The sequence below is a fragment of the Prosopis cineraria genome, unplaced genomic scaffold (assembly GCF_029017545.1).
Source record: "Prosopis cineraria cultivar Desert tree isolate PC_DT_omini unplaced genomic scaffold, ASM2901754v1 PC11, whole genome shotgun sequence".
Lineage (NCBI taxonomy): Eukaryota > Viridiplantae > Streptophyta > Magnoliopsida > Fabales > Fabaceae > Prosopis > Prosopis cineraria.
The window spans coordinates 44265656-44279192 of record NW_026555342.1 but is presented as its reverse complement, the minus strand read 5'-3'; the positions used below and the strand labels follow the sequence as shown (position 1 = coordinate 44279192).

Sequence of the window (13537 nt, the reverse complement as noted above, 5' to 3'; positions counted from 1 at the left end):
AATCCAACCAAACAGGTGATAACCAAGTATATGATCCCCAGTGTTGTTGGAATGCCAAAAAAAATGAGGAGGAAAAAATATTGGGAAAATGACAGTTAAGTTCTAAGGGGATTAAATAATTCACATTAAGTTCTAATCAATTTTAAAATGCCAACAAAGTCTCATGATCCTTCAATGGTAATAAGTTTAATAAGAATTCAAAAATTTGTAAGTTCAGCTTCCAATTTTACAATTTTATTATGATGCATTTGTAATTTATTTTTCAAATTTTAACAAGGAATATAAATGCTCATCTTTAATGTTGAGAAGTATAAAGTTTAATAGTTTTATGAATTTACAAGCTCGACTCCTTATTTTTCAACTTTTTTTATTTACAGCTTATTTTTCTAATTTTAACAAAATACAAAAATGTTTATTTTTAATATTGAAAAGTATTAAGTCCAACAGCTCTAGAGATTTGCAAGTAAGGTTTTCAAATTTACAATTTCGTTGCGATGAATTTATAACTTGTTTTTTATATATATTTTAATAGGGAATACAAATGTTTATATTTAATGTTAATTATTCTTTGCCTAATGCCTATTTATCAATAAAATAAATAAATCATCCATTTTTTTACTGTCTATTGTTTGCTCTTTAACTCTGTTAAAATTTAAAAAACAAGTTATAAATAAATCACAACAAAGTTATAAAATTGAGAATTTGCAGATTTATTGAGATGTTGGACTTATTATCACTAAATGATCAAAGGGTTTTGTTGATATTTAAAATTAGTTGGGACTTAACTATTATTCTCCTAAAAATATTTATTTGTTAAACATAATGAGGAGTAAAAGAATACCTCTGAGTCAATGAAAATAATATACAGACTATCAATATTCCTTTTAGGTCACTCAACTTCCACGTAAACTTGAATTCCACGGCTGCAAAGGAAGGAGAAAAAGGAGATGAGAGAGACCAGGCATGGACTAAGATAACAACTACCCTAGCTGTGAAAACACCAAGATTTTGTACATCTATACTGAAATTTTGAATTTTGAATTTGAAATTGCAAGTTTAGAAGAGAGAAGAAAAATAGGGAAGAACTTGCATGGAGTCTAGAAGAAGCCAACACTACTCATTTTTAGCTACACTATTGATCCACATAGCGGGTGTAGAGAAAAAAATGGCCCTGTTCATTGGCTAAGGACCACGAAATTTCTAATTTTAGATTGATATTAATATTGTTAATTGATTGATAATTTTATTATTATATAAGTATTAACATCACTTTTTAATTAATATACAATATTTTTATACATATTCCCCCTTGTCCATGCTACAAGGTATGTTCTATAAGATTTTTTTGTCTTTAATATAAGATACTTGATGATATATTACTTACTTTTTTTCCCTAATATTATCCATATTTAAACTCATTAATTATGAGAGAGAATGTAATATAAATTTAAATTTTTTATTTAAATAAAGGAAAAATTGGAAGGTTATTACATTATTTTGAAAAAATTAATAACTTAACCACCTCTCATCAATTTTGGTCACATAATTAAAAGTGTCTTATAATAAAAATATGTGGAATATATTATTTAACTATATGGATATACATCATCATCATCATTCAGAATTTTCAAGTTAACTAATAATAATAAAGTTAAATTTTTTAATGTTAGAATGTTTAGTACATTATTTTTAAATATTTAAAGAGAAAATTGCAAAATTTAGAACACCAAATATTCAAGTGAGTAGTTAGAAGGTAAAAATGTGTTGATTATTATTTATTATTTATTATTAATTTTTGTTTTGTTACACCCTTGACCCTTCTTTGTTACACCCAGTTCACTCGACGCGCCCACTCGTATTTAGAGAGAAACAATCACTTCTCTTTGACCGCCAAACCCCTCTATGTTCTTTCTTCCCCAAATTTGAACCAATTCGTCTCTCTCTCTTCTCACGGCGACTGTTGGTCTGATGATAAAGTAACACCAAAACTTCCTAAAGAAAGGCAAGCAGGCTCCTCTGTAACTTCGAATCCAAAGGAGAAGCAGAACAGATAAACAAAGTGGGGAAAAAAAACTGCGATAAACGAAACCGACTAGACATGTTCTCATTATTTAACAAGGGAAAAGACAATTTCGCCGATGCTTCATCAACATTCCCGGCGGCGACGTCCTCGTCGTCGCCATCTGTGCCCCCAGTGACTGGCCCGGCGAGGCCGATACGGTTGGTCTATTGTGACGAGAAGGGAAAGTTTCGGATGGATCCGGAAGCCGTCGCAACTCTTCAGCTTGTGAAAGAACCTATTGGCGTGGTGTCTGTTTGCGGACGGGCTCGCCAAGGCAAAAGCTTTATCTTAAATCAGGTAATTTTTCGGCCCACGAAATGGAATTTTAGCGATGGTTTTAATTTTTTTGGTGGAAGTGGAAGTTTAGGGTTCATTTTTGCAGGCGCGGTTTGATTAGGGTTTTGAAGGGTTTTTTCATTGAGTTGAAGGATTGAATATTGGATATCTGGAGATTGCTGTTGTGTTTCTGCTTGAGATCACTTTTTCTTGACTAAGTTGTTGTTGAATGGTTCGGAAACCATTCTTGCCTAACTAATACCACACTAGACATTAGATTTGAGATTTGGGGCTAGTAGGAATTTTTTCTTATTTATGTGCGACAATTACCTTGAGAAGTGTGAATAAATAGTTTATCTCTGACTATTAGATGCAGAATTTTGGGGCTCATCTGTAGCATGTAATGGTTTGAAAGAGAAAGGCACTCTTGGAACCTTTTTTTGTGCCATCTAACTCTACTTGACTGGATATGTTTTAAAGGACAGTGAATTAAAATGTAACTGAAGAGAAGTGAATATGATAGGTTGAGAGCATATGCTGTAGCTAGTAAGGTAGATAGGTCATATGTTTTAAGTGTTGGTAAATTTTTGATTTGAAGTTTTGTCTGGTGTAGGTGTTCTCCTTTATAATTCATGTACAATTTCTTAGCTTATTTATTAAAGACATCTTTTGTGCGCAAGAAATTTTATGTCAGGGTGGTGGGAATGCCAAATTGTGTTTTTTGCTTGTGGCTAAAATTTAAAATCCTGATGGACCTGATCAAGTAGTTTCTCCAGGAGAATGGTTGATTGTTTTGATGGCGTAGGTGTAAGGGACTGCAATATTACTCTCTTTGGGATTCTGTAGTGTAAGATGTAAAGAAGGGTGCACCCGCATGCAAATGCACACACACACGCAAATGCACACATCCTTGTATAGTTTGTGAATATGAAACATAGCAGTCATATGCTCATATTTGAGTGCTTTCTCTCTGGAGAAAAAGTATTCTGGATCTAGAAGAGGAGAGGAACAAGCTTGATTGGGAAGGAAGCCTCAAACTGAAAACTCACTCGTTGAAACTCCTTGGTTCATGCTGATGGCTTATTATTAGATTAAATCTCATATTTAAGTTTTTCTATGCTTTAGGTGTAGACATGCAGTCTTTGGAAGACTATATGGATACTTTTAACAATGAAATGGTTCTGTTAGATCAATTTATGTTTCTTTTCCTTGGTAACTTGTTTCATAGGGAAAAGTAATCAGAAAAAAAGTATACATAGCAAAGTATTATTGATTTATCGACTTATACACTATCTAATAAAGAATTTGATTGTCGTTAACTTGGTTGCTTCAATAGCTTGTAAATTTCCTTTTATAATTTCATTGTAGACGATTTTTAGGATTTTATTTTGCCTTTACATTCTTTTTTGAAGGTTATTCCCCATAAATTTAAGTTAGATGAATCACTATCATTCATGGCTAAAGAAATCTCTTGGTAGCAATTCATAGCACCCAGTTTATCGTGATTTGATGGAAAACATTTTTGATTCACGGGCGAATTGTTTCATGGCTGGAATTTGTAGAACAATAACTTTAATTGTGTAAGTTGTGCTAGGAATTGCAAATTGTGCGTATCAATGATTCAAAACAACCATTTTTCTGTTGGTTTGCATGGTTTGTAAATGATTTGGTGGACCTGAATTCCAAATATCATTTTCAGCCCTCTTCTGTTGGGTAGCCATGAAGGAAAATTTTCCATCTAGAAAGTGATTGGTTTCACTTCTTTGGCTAACCATCTCTAGTATCGGCCATATTTTATCCATGTGGTTCCTAGAGTTGCTAATTTGGAGTTTGGATTCATTCTGCCTTCAACTTAAAGTGTACCAGGTGACGGATAAAAATTTTGGTGATAGTGATGACATTTCTCTTAGTTAATTGGGGAATAATTAGTTTTGGACTTGGTTAATGTTGAATAATGAGTTTTTGTTGTTGTTATTATTGTTTTATAATAGATTATTTAAGATTTTGTGGGACTTATGTTTAGTCTTTTTTTCCTCATTTGGTTTCAATCTCAGTTCCTCTCTGATATTTGTAAGTAGGCCTTATCTAATGGGCAATAAGATGCTATTGAATTTCATTTGTAGTTTTCATCACTCTTATCTACTAATTAGTAAGTCATGCTTAGGAAGGGTCTTTGACGCCTCATCTTAGCACCTTAGGTGGTGAGGCGGGTGTCTTTGACTGCACTGGTCTTGACATAAGAAAATGAGGCCATGTGTTGTATTTGAACTTGATGCCTTGCATATTTATATTTGCAGCTTTTAGGGAAGAGTAGTGGATTCCAAGTAGCATCAACACATCGGCCATGTACCAAAGGTCTCTGGTTATGGAGTGCACCTTTGAAGAGAACTGCACTTGATGGAACAGAGTACAACCTCCTGCTATTAGACAGTGAAGGAATAGATGCCTATGATCAAACGGTCAGATTTTTAGTGTTCCAAGTGATAGATATGTGCTTTTTTGCACTGTTGTATACTCCCTCCGTTTTTTATTGTTAGAGAAACTATCACTTTTTACTTGTATTTTTTTATAAGCAAAATCACCCATTTCAATAAGCATTTTATTGCACATTTCCTAAATCACCCTTCATAATTTACATTAACGAGAAATTATTAATTTATGCTTATGTTGATTAACACATCATTTTAGTCCAATTTTTTTATTTTCAAACATCATTATAGTTGACTGACTTTTTTAAACTGTGATACAGTTTTTTTCCTCTTATATATAGAAATGGAGGGAGTATCATTTTGGTTTTTTAATTTGATACAGTCTAAAATTTGATGCTCGCTGTTGTGGTGATACTGTTATATTTGGTTTCTTGTTTACAAAGTGGTATCTCTTTCTAATTATTCTTATTTGACTTGTGCAAACTTTTTGCCCCTTTGGTATTATACAGGGAACATACAGCACCCAGATATTTTCATTAGCTGTGCTTTTGTCTAGCATGTTCATTTATAACCAGGTTTGAACCAGTTTTGATACTAGATGTTCAGTTTCTTGGTGTATTGCTTGATGTAGGATTTTGCTCCCGTTTCTGTTCACTTCTCTATTTCATGCTGAAATGTTTCTGTTGCTCAGATGGGTGGTATTGATGAAGCTGCCCTGGATCGTCTTTCTCTTGTCACTCAAATGACAAAGCACATTCGTGTTAGAGCATCTGGAGGAAGGACTTCTGCATCTGAACTTGGGCAGTTTTCCCCAATTTTTTGTTTGGCTACTTAGGGTGAGATTCTTGAAGTCTTTTTTGTTACTGTTTGCTGTCAGATAAGCTGAAAATATGAAGTTTTGAAGTTTGATGGTATTGGTTTTGTAGAATAGTTTGACTATTTTATTTCTTTTTGTGCTTTCTTGCTTGCAGGATTTCTATTTGGACTTAAGCGAAGATAACAGAAAAATAACTCCTCGTGACTATCTGGAACTTGCTTTGAGGCCTGTCCAAGGGAGTGGAAAAGACATAGCTTCTAAAAATGAGGTATTTTTCAGCTTTTTTCCTAGTTTTCTGGTTGCATGAAGCTATATCACAAATATTTCTGGGTTCAAGTGTTGAACAAGATATTGAGCTGGATATGTAACTTTAGAATCTCTATCTCTCTCTGGATGGAGGGAGTTATGATGGATTCTGACCCATTGTGGGGCACCAGCTGGAAGCTTGCTTTTTCTTGGGTTGATATTGACATCTAATAAATTAGCGCTGCTTAGCCAGATTGTTGGCCCTTGATGTAGTCTTTTTTCTTTTAAATATTCTGTTTCTGTTTCTGTTTCTTTTTTTTTTTCTTTAAATTTTTTTTTTGGACTAGTTGTGGTACTCTTAGTAGAGGCACATCCGGTCCAGATGGACATGACCCTGCCCTGTCTAGTCACCTTTATTATGGTGCCATGATGTGGTGTCAAATTCTTTATCTTTCCCCCCTTATAATCGCTTTGACATTTAGATGATATTTTTTTTAACTGAACTAATGCATCATGGAGGAGGAAAATAGTCTGAATTTTATTTGTATTTTTGTTTTGTGAATTGTGTTTCATTATAGGGATTCACGATTTTTTTTTACTAAGGAGTTTAATTTAGGTTTGACCATTTGAGTCTTGGTATATATTATTAGCTAAGTGTTTATAGTGATTGTTTTCTAAAACTCTTAAAGAATGTTGGGAAGTGTGCTTTGTTTTTTCTATTATTGCTAATTATCTGTTAATATCAATCACAAGATTCGAGATTCTATTCGCGCTTTATTCCCAGAAAGGGAATGCTTCACCCTGGTGCGACCATTGAATAATGAAAGTGATTTGCAGCGACTTGATCAAATATCGGTTAGTAACCTGCCAGTTTTTTTGCAAGTTATTTTTTTTCCTTTGGTTTTATAATATAGTGCCTAATTATATGCTAAAATTTTATCTTCAATATGCAGTTGAACAAATTAAGGCCTGAATTCCGATCTGGTCTTGATGCATTGATGAAATTTGTTTTTGAAAAAACAAGGGCAAAACAAGTTGGGGCAACCATGATGACAGGTCCTGTGCTGGTTGGCATTACTCAATCTTATCTGGATGCTATAAATCAGGGTGCTGTGCCTACTATTTCTTCCTCTTGGCAGGTTAGAAGTATACTTCTAGATAAAATTGTTAATTTACATGTCTTCTCATTTCAATTAAGCTTTTGCTTTCATTTTGAGTACTGTGCATTAGTAATTTATTTCTCATCCTTTCAAACGTACAAAACTTGGTGGAGGTTCACATGAATTTTTAGTGGTGAAATATTTACTACAATCGTTTTTGTTTCATACCAAGTATAATCAATCTATCAATGGAATGAGAAACTTAACATTATCCAGGGTATATGACCCTATATAAACATGGCTTAGTATTACTTAGTGTTGAAACATTTATTAGATTTGACATTCTTTGTCGTTTTTGTCTACTAGTCATTAATTGCTGGTTTATGCAGAGTGTTGAAGAAGCTGAGTGTCATAGGGCATATGATTCTGCTACTGAAATTTATATGTCTTCTTTTGATCGTTCAAAGCCACCTGAGGAAGTGAGTAATCCATATTCATGAATGTGGATTGTTTGTATCCTTTCCTTTTCTAATTATAATGACTGCAGGTTGCTTTGAGAGAAGCACATGAGAAGCAGTTCAGAAGTCAATGGCTGCCTTTAATGAGAGTGCTGTAGGGATTGGTTCTGCAAGGAAGAAGTACGAGGGTCTTCTGCAGAAATTCTTTAAAAAAGCATACGAGGTATTGGATATTTAAAATTAGCTGTTTGTGGCTCATTATTGGCTCAATGGTTATTTTAAACCTTATACTAAGGGGTTTCTTCTAGTCTGCAACCAGAATGTTAATTATTGCATGCACATATTGTATCTGTCTCATATTTGAATAGTTGCTATTTCAAAACATCTAGTGGCTGAGTTTCTGTTTATGCACAATTTGAATATCAAACATATTACAGTATTTTTCTAAAATTTCTAGAGGGCTGATATGGTCTCATGTTCCAAGTGGGATTTTCCTGATTACATAGTGAATCTATTTTTCTTTCAGCTATGTACAATGTTCTGCTTTTAGTTTACTCACTCTGGCCCTCAAGTTTTTGGTAGTTTCAGGTTTATATTTTTTCGTTTTAACTACTGGTTCAATATGTTCTATTCGGTTATGTTTATGTTCAGTATTCTTTTTGGTTTTAACTGTGTATTTATCAACAAGAGTAACGTAGCGCCCATTTATGGTAAGGATCTTTTTAGTGACTCTCTTTTAACTTTGTATTATTAACCAGCACAATTTAGAACTCATGGTATGGTGTATATTGTAGAACTGATCAATTGCCTTTTAACCAGGATTATAAAAGGAATGCATTCATGGAGGCTGATATTCGATGCTCAAATGCCATACAGAGTATGGAAAAGAGGCTCAGGGCAGCTTGTCATGCTTCAGAGGCAAGCATAGATAATGTTGTGAAGGTAATTGTTGAGATTAAAACGTTCTTTTAAAAATCAAACTGTTCATGGACTGGACAAGCCAGTGGTTCAAGGGATAATGGTTGGATCAATTATAATTAATTTAATATATTTTGATGCTATATGTTAAATATGACTTTAGAGGTAATATTTTATAAAATATTAATTTACAAAAATATTATCAGTATAGAAAAATTGGAAGGCAAGAAGGTGAGAGGTTGCCTTTTCTTCGATTTAGCAAAAAATATTATTATAATTTGAGAAAGTTAATAAATCTATTACAGTTTAAACAATAAAAGAAAATAATTTTTAGTTGTAATATTTATATAATTATTTTAAGATCTATAATTTTATACTTTAGATACATATTTCTTGCACATCCTCCACTGGTTTCTTTTTCATTGCTCAAAATGTATATTTATGCATAAGTATAGTAGCTTATAACATGATTTAAAACTGGTTCAACATAAAAAGTTTAAAGTCTGACTGGTTCAAACCGGTTCTCATTTCATTGATATTCTACCCGGTTCAACTGGTTCAGGACTTGTTGAACTGGTTCCTGGTTTTACCTTCCCCATTATTGGACTGATCACTAGGTCGGTTCCTGGTTCAACTTGTTGAATTGGCTGGTCTGGTCTGGTTTTTTTAATATTGATTGAAAGAGAACTTATTCATGCATCTTTTATGGTCCTCCCTTTTGCAACAAAAGGCTGCCTTGTTGAACAAACAGCTGCATTTGATATTGAATGTGGGATGCAGGTTCTTGATGCTTCTTCTTTCTGAATATGAAACATCAGTGCAAGGTCCAGGGAAGTGGCAAAACTTGCTGTCTTTTTAACAACAAAGGTTTGTGGAGCTATTTTGTATGCCATGTTTTATTTCATCCGACTCTTTCTAATTTACATGTTGTTGACACCAGTTTTGAGGGCCCAATTCTGGACCTTGTCAAGAAACTGATTGATAAAGTTGGATCAGAGATGAGTACTCTTCAGACAAGATACAGGATGATTGAAGATAACATGGCCTTGCTCAAGAAGCGGTTGGAAGCCTGTGAGAGTCAAAAGTCCGAATACATCAATCGCTATGAAGATGCCATCAATGATAAGAAGAAGCTTTCTGATGAATATATGAATCGCATTACTGATCTGCAGGCAAATCGTCGCTCATTAGAAGAGAGATATTCTAGCTTATCAAAAACCTTGGACTCTACCAAGCAAGAAGCCATGGATTGGAAAAGGAAGTATGAACAAGCCATGTCAAGGCAGAAAGCTGAGGTAGATCAAGCTAGTTCTGAAGTAGCAGCCCTCAAATCCCAAAGCAAAGCTGCGCAGGCAAGGTTGGAAGCAGCAAGGGAACAAGCACAGTCTGCCCAAGAGGAGGCTGAGGAGTGGAAACGGAAGTATGATATTGCTGTTAGAGAAGCAAAAGCTGCTTTGGCAAAGGCAGCAACTGTTCAGGAACGCACAAACAACAAGCAAACACAGTTGAGGGAAGATGCTCTAAGAGAAGAATTCGCCAGCATTTTGGCTGAAAAAGTGAGCTCTCCTCTTTTATTCCTTTACATTTCTTTTGCAAACATTTATTTGCCTTGTATTGCTGGCATATGGAGATTGCTACGTTAAAGTTAGGATCCCTGGTTTCTGCTTATCAGTTGTCCATATTCTGCATGCAATGCCAAATGCTGTTTCCAATATATGATTTGTTCTGCCTTCACTGACTATGCAGGAGGAAGAATAAAGGAGAAGCGTGCCAAAATTGAGTATGCTGAGCAGTGTTTGGCAACTTTGAAGGTAGATTTGAAGGTGAGATTCTAAGATTAAGTTGTTCAAAGAAAATCTGTCGATTTCTTCTTGCACTTAGTTTCTTGAGTATGCCAGAGCATTCTTAAGTATGCCAGAGCACTAGGGTTCTCTGTAACTTTAAGTTTTATGTTTCCTGAGGTGATATGAACAAAGATAACAGGGAGATAAAGCATGAAAACATGTGCAAGTTGTCAATGGTGATGTACATAATAACCTCTGAACTTTATTAAGACTGCTCAAATTACTTGTACTATGGTTGCATTACTTTCTTAAACTATAAGACTTCCTTAGATCATTATATCTCGCTCTGGGTTGCACTAGAAGTAATTTTACTGGCGTATATGAATCCTTAGTTATCCTACTCAGCTTGAAGCTCACTGATGTTCTAACTTATTACAAATGAAAAACAAATGAAACCCTGAAACTTCAGTAATTTGCTTTGTTGGGCCATTGTTCAATTTACCTAGGGGACTGTTTGGGTATTAAGAGTTTGAATTCTTATAGTGTACTTTATCAAGGCTTTAACCGAAATTATAGGTGCTTTCTTTAAATGAAACAGGCATTGTTTTGGTGCTTCAAGCCTTTGCATAGAGATTTCTAATATGATTTGTTCAGATGGGCCATCTTTGTGCCTTTGGAGATTGAATTACGTATTCTGGCTGGCTGTTTGTGCAGGCTGCTGAGTCAAAGATAAGGAGTTATGATGCTGAAATATCATCAGTGAGGTCTGAATTAAAAGAATTGACTGAGAAGCTGGAAACCGCAAATTCTAGGGCCAAAGATATGAGAAGGATGCAATGGTATTTCAGCAGGAGAGGATTCATCTGGAGCAAAAGTACGAATCTGAGTTTGCAAGATTTGCAGAGGTCCAAGAAAGGTGTAGAAATGCTGAAAAAGAAGCTGCAAGGGCTGTTGAAGTGGCCGACAAAGCACGGGCTGAAGCAGGAATGGCTCAGAAAGAGAAAGTGAGATGCAGAGGCTGGCTATGGAGAGACTGTCGCAATTGAGAGGGCTGAAAGGAAGATTGAAAATTTAGGAAGGCAGAAGGAAGTTTTGGAAGCTGAGTTGCAGAGAATAAGGGAGTCGGAGAAGGATGCACTTTCTAGAGTCGCAGAGCTAGAAGAAAGGGTGGAACAAAGAGAGAAGCAAATAGATTCACTTTGGATTCAAACGATGCAGAGAGGAAGAGTAATGTTCAGATTCTTCAAAATCTTCTGGAAACTGAGCGCACAGCACATGCGGAAGCAAGTAACAGGGCAGAGGGGCTCTCTCTCCAGCTACAGTCTGCACAAGCAAAGATTGATTCTCTCCATCAAGAGTTGACCAAGTATAGACTCAACGAAACGGCATTAGACAGTAAGCTCAAAACTACTTCCCATGGTAAGCGCTTGCGGGCAGATGGTGAAATTGGTGTAGAATCTGTTCAAGACATGGATGTGAGCCCAAGAATTATGAGGGGAAGTAAGAGATCGAAGAGCACTTCCAGCCCTATCAGGTACACACATCCAGAAGATGGTGGTTCCGTCTTTGAGGGCGATGACAACAATCACAGTCAGCAAACAAATGAAGATGATTACAAGAAATTCACAGTCCTGAAGCTTAAGCAAGAGTTGACAAAGCTCAACTATGGTGATCAATTACTTCAGTTGAAGAATCCCACCAAGAAAGATATTCTTGCCCTTTATGAGAAATGTGTTCTTCAAAAGTCATAGTAGCATTTGTGAAGGCCTTGTACAACTGAAGATTTCTAACCCCAAGAAACAAGTCTTAACATTTAGGTCTTGTGTAGGGTTGTGATGCATATAATCATCTCCGGTAGCTGACATTGGTATAGCCCTATATAAATTTCTTTCGATGGTATAGTTGAGATTTAGGACTAGGAATGCTGTGTCAATATAGTTATGTTTGAGTGCTCATCCATTCTGGTTTTATTAAATTGGGTTTGCTTCCATTGAATCGTACCATTGGCCATGGAAAATTTTTTTTAATGGTCTGATGTTTTCATCTTGTGGAGTGCTTAGTGCTTAGTAGGCTTGTATTTACGTAAAGTGTGTGTTGTGTATCTTGTAGTGGTTTGGAGATAAGGTGTTAAATACTCGTTATGACTTTGTCAATTGTGCCCCCAACCAGAAGCCGTTTACTGATTCTTTTGTGCAACCTGTATGACTGTACATATTTATATTACTGCAACTGCTATATATCAGTTGTGATGATGTTAGAAAAAGTGCTGTTTTTTTTTCTTTATTATTTTTGATTTAAATTTAACTAAATGATATCCAGTGTTTTGAATCAGAGTTGATCTTCCCCTATGACAAGTTGCGTGCTTTTGATCTTGTTTAACTGGAAGTGTTTTTATGCTTGATCCAAATTTGTTGGTTCATTATGTTTGATTTTAGGTTAAAGTGTGTTTTTAGTTATATAATTTTACAAAAAAAATTTAGTTTAGTCTTTTAATTTTATAAGAGGTCTTTTTAATCTTCATTTTAACATAGTTTTAAATGATTATTTTTTTATCGATTATTGTTATTTTAAAAAATAAATGTAATATGTTAAAATTTGAGAATGTTAATATTAAAATGTTTAATGTAAGAATTTTGTGGATGAGACTATGATGTTAGTGATAAAGAAAGATATTATATAAAATTAAAAACACAAACAAACTGTGTAGAGTTAAAGATTAAAAGTGAATTTTAGCCTTGATTTTATTTGATTGAGATTGGAACATTGATTTTAATTACTTGAGTGAACATTAATAATGAATTGCCACATTAATCTGGGGGGGGGGGGTGTCAAGTTAGATGGAAGGAATTCTTATGAGTTCGGTACACTGTCATTCAGGTTTTATTATAGATATTTTATTATAAAAATAAAGTTATAAAAAATAATTATACATAAGATTTTATTTAATTGAATTGGTATAATTTATTGAATAAAACATGAATGACATGATCTATCGGGTTCAAGTAGGAATTTTTTGTTAGATGGAACTCGCTGCATAATCATAACGTATTTCTCTGGCAAAATATAAAAGGTGACATTTTTTTCAGTAGAAAAAATCCAATTGGTGAATATTTTGCTAGAAAGTTCAAGATTCGAATGTTATATTTGAATTTTGAGTGCAGGTTTTTTATTTTTCCCTTTTTTATTTTTTATGATTCTAATTTATTGGTTTGGGCAGTTTCAGAATGAAATTTCTAATTATTTTAAGGAGGTGTGTACTCTCATGACCAACACGTTATATGCACGCTGCATCTAATAACAAATAAAACTAATCTTATCTTTACATTTTTTCCACCATCAAAACTGTAACACTAGACAAGCTAGACCACATTATTCATGAGAGAGACCCCAAGATTAGAGAGGTGAATTGAGGAAGGAGTCAATAAATTAAAATGAAGAATTTTTTTT

At 34.3% G+C, this 13537-nt stretch overlaps 1 pseudogene; it reads left to right on the top strand.

Moving 5' to 3' along the window:
• The first annotated feature begins 1877 nt into the window (after positions 1-1877).
• LOC129286936 (uncharacterized) lies at positions 1878-12243 on the top strand (annotated as a pseudogene).
• Positions 12244-13537: the final 1294 nt, after the last annotated feature.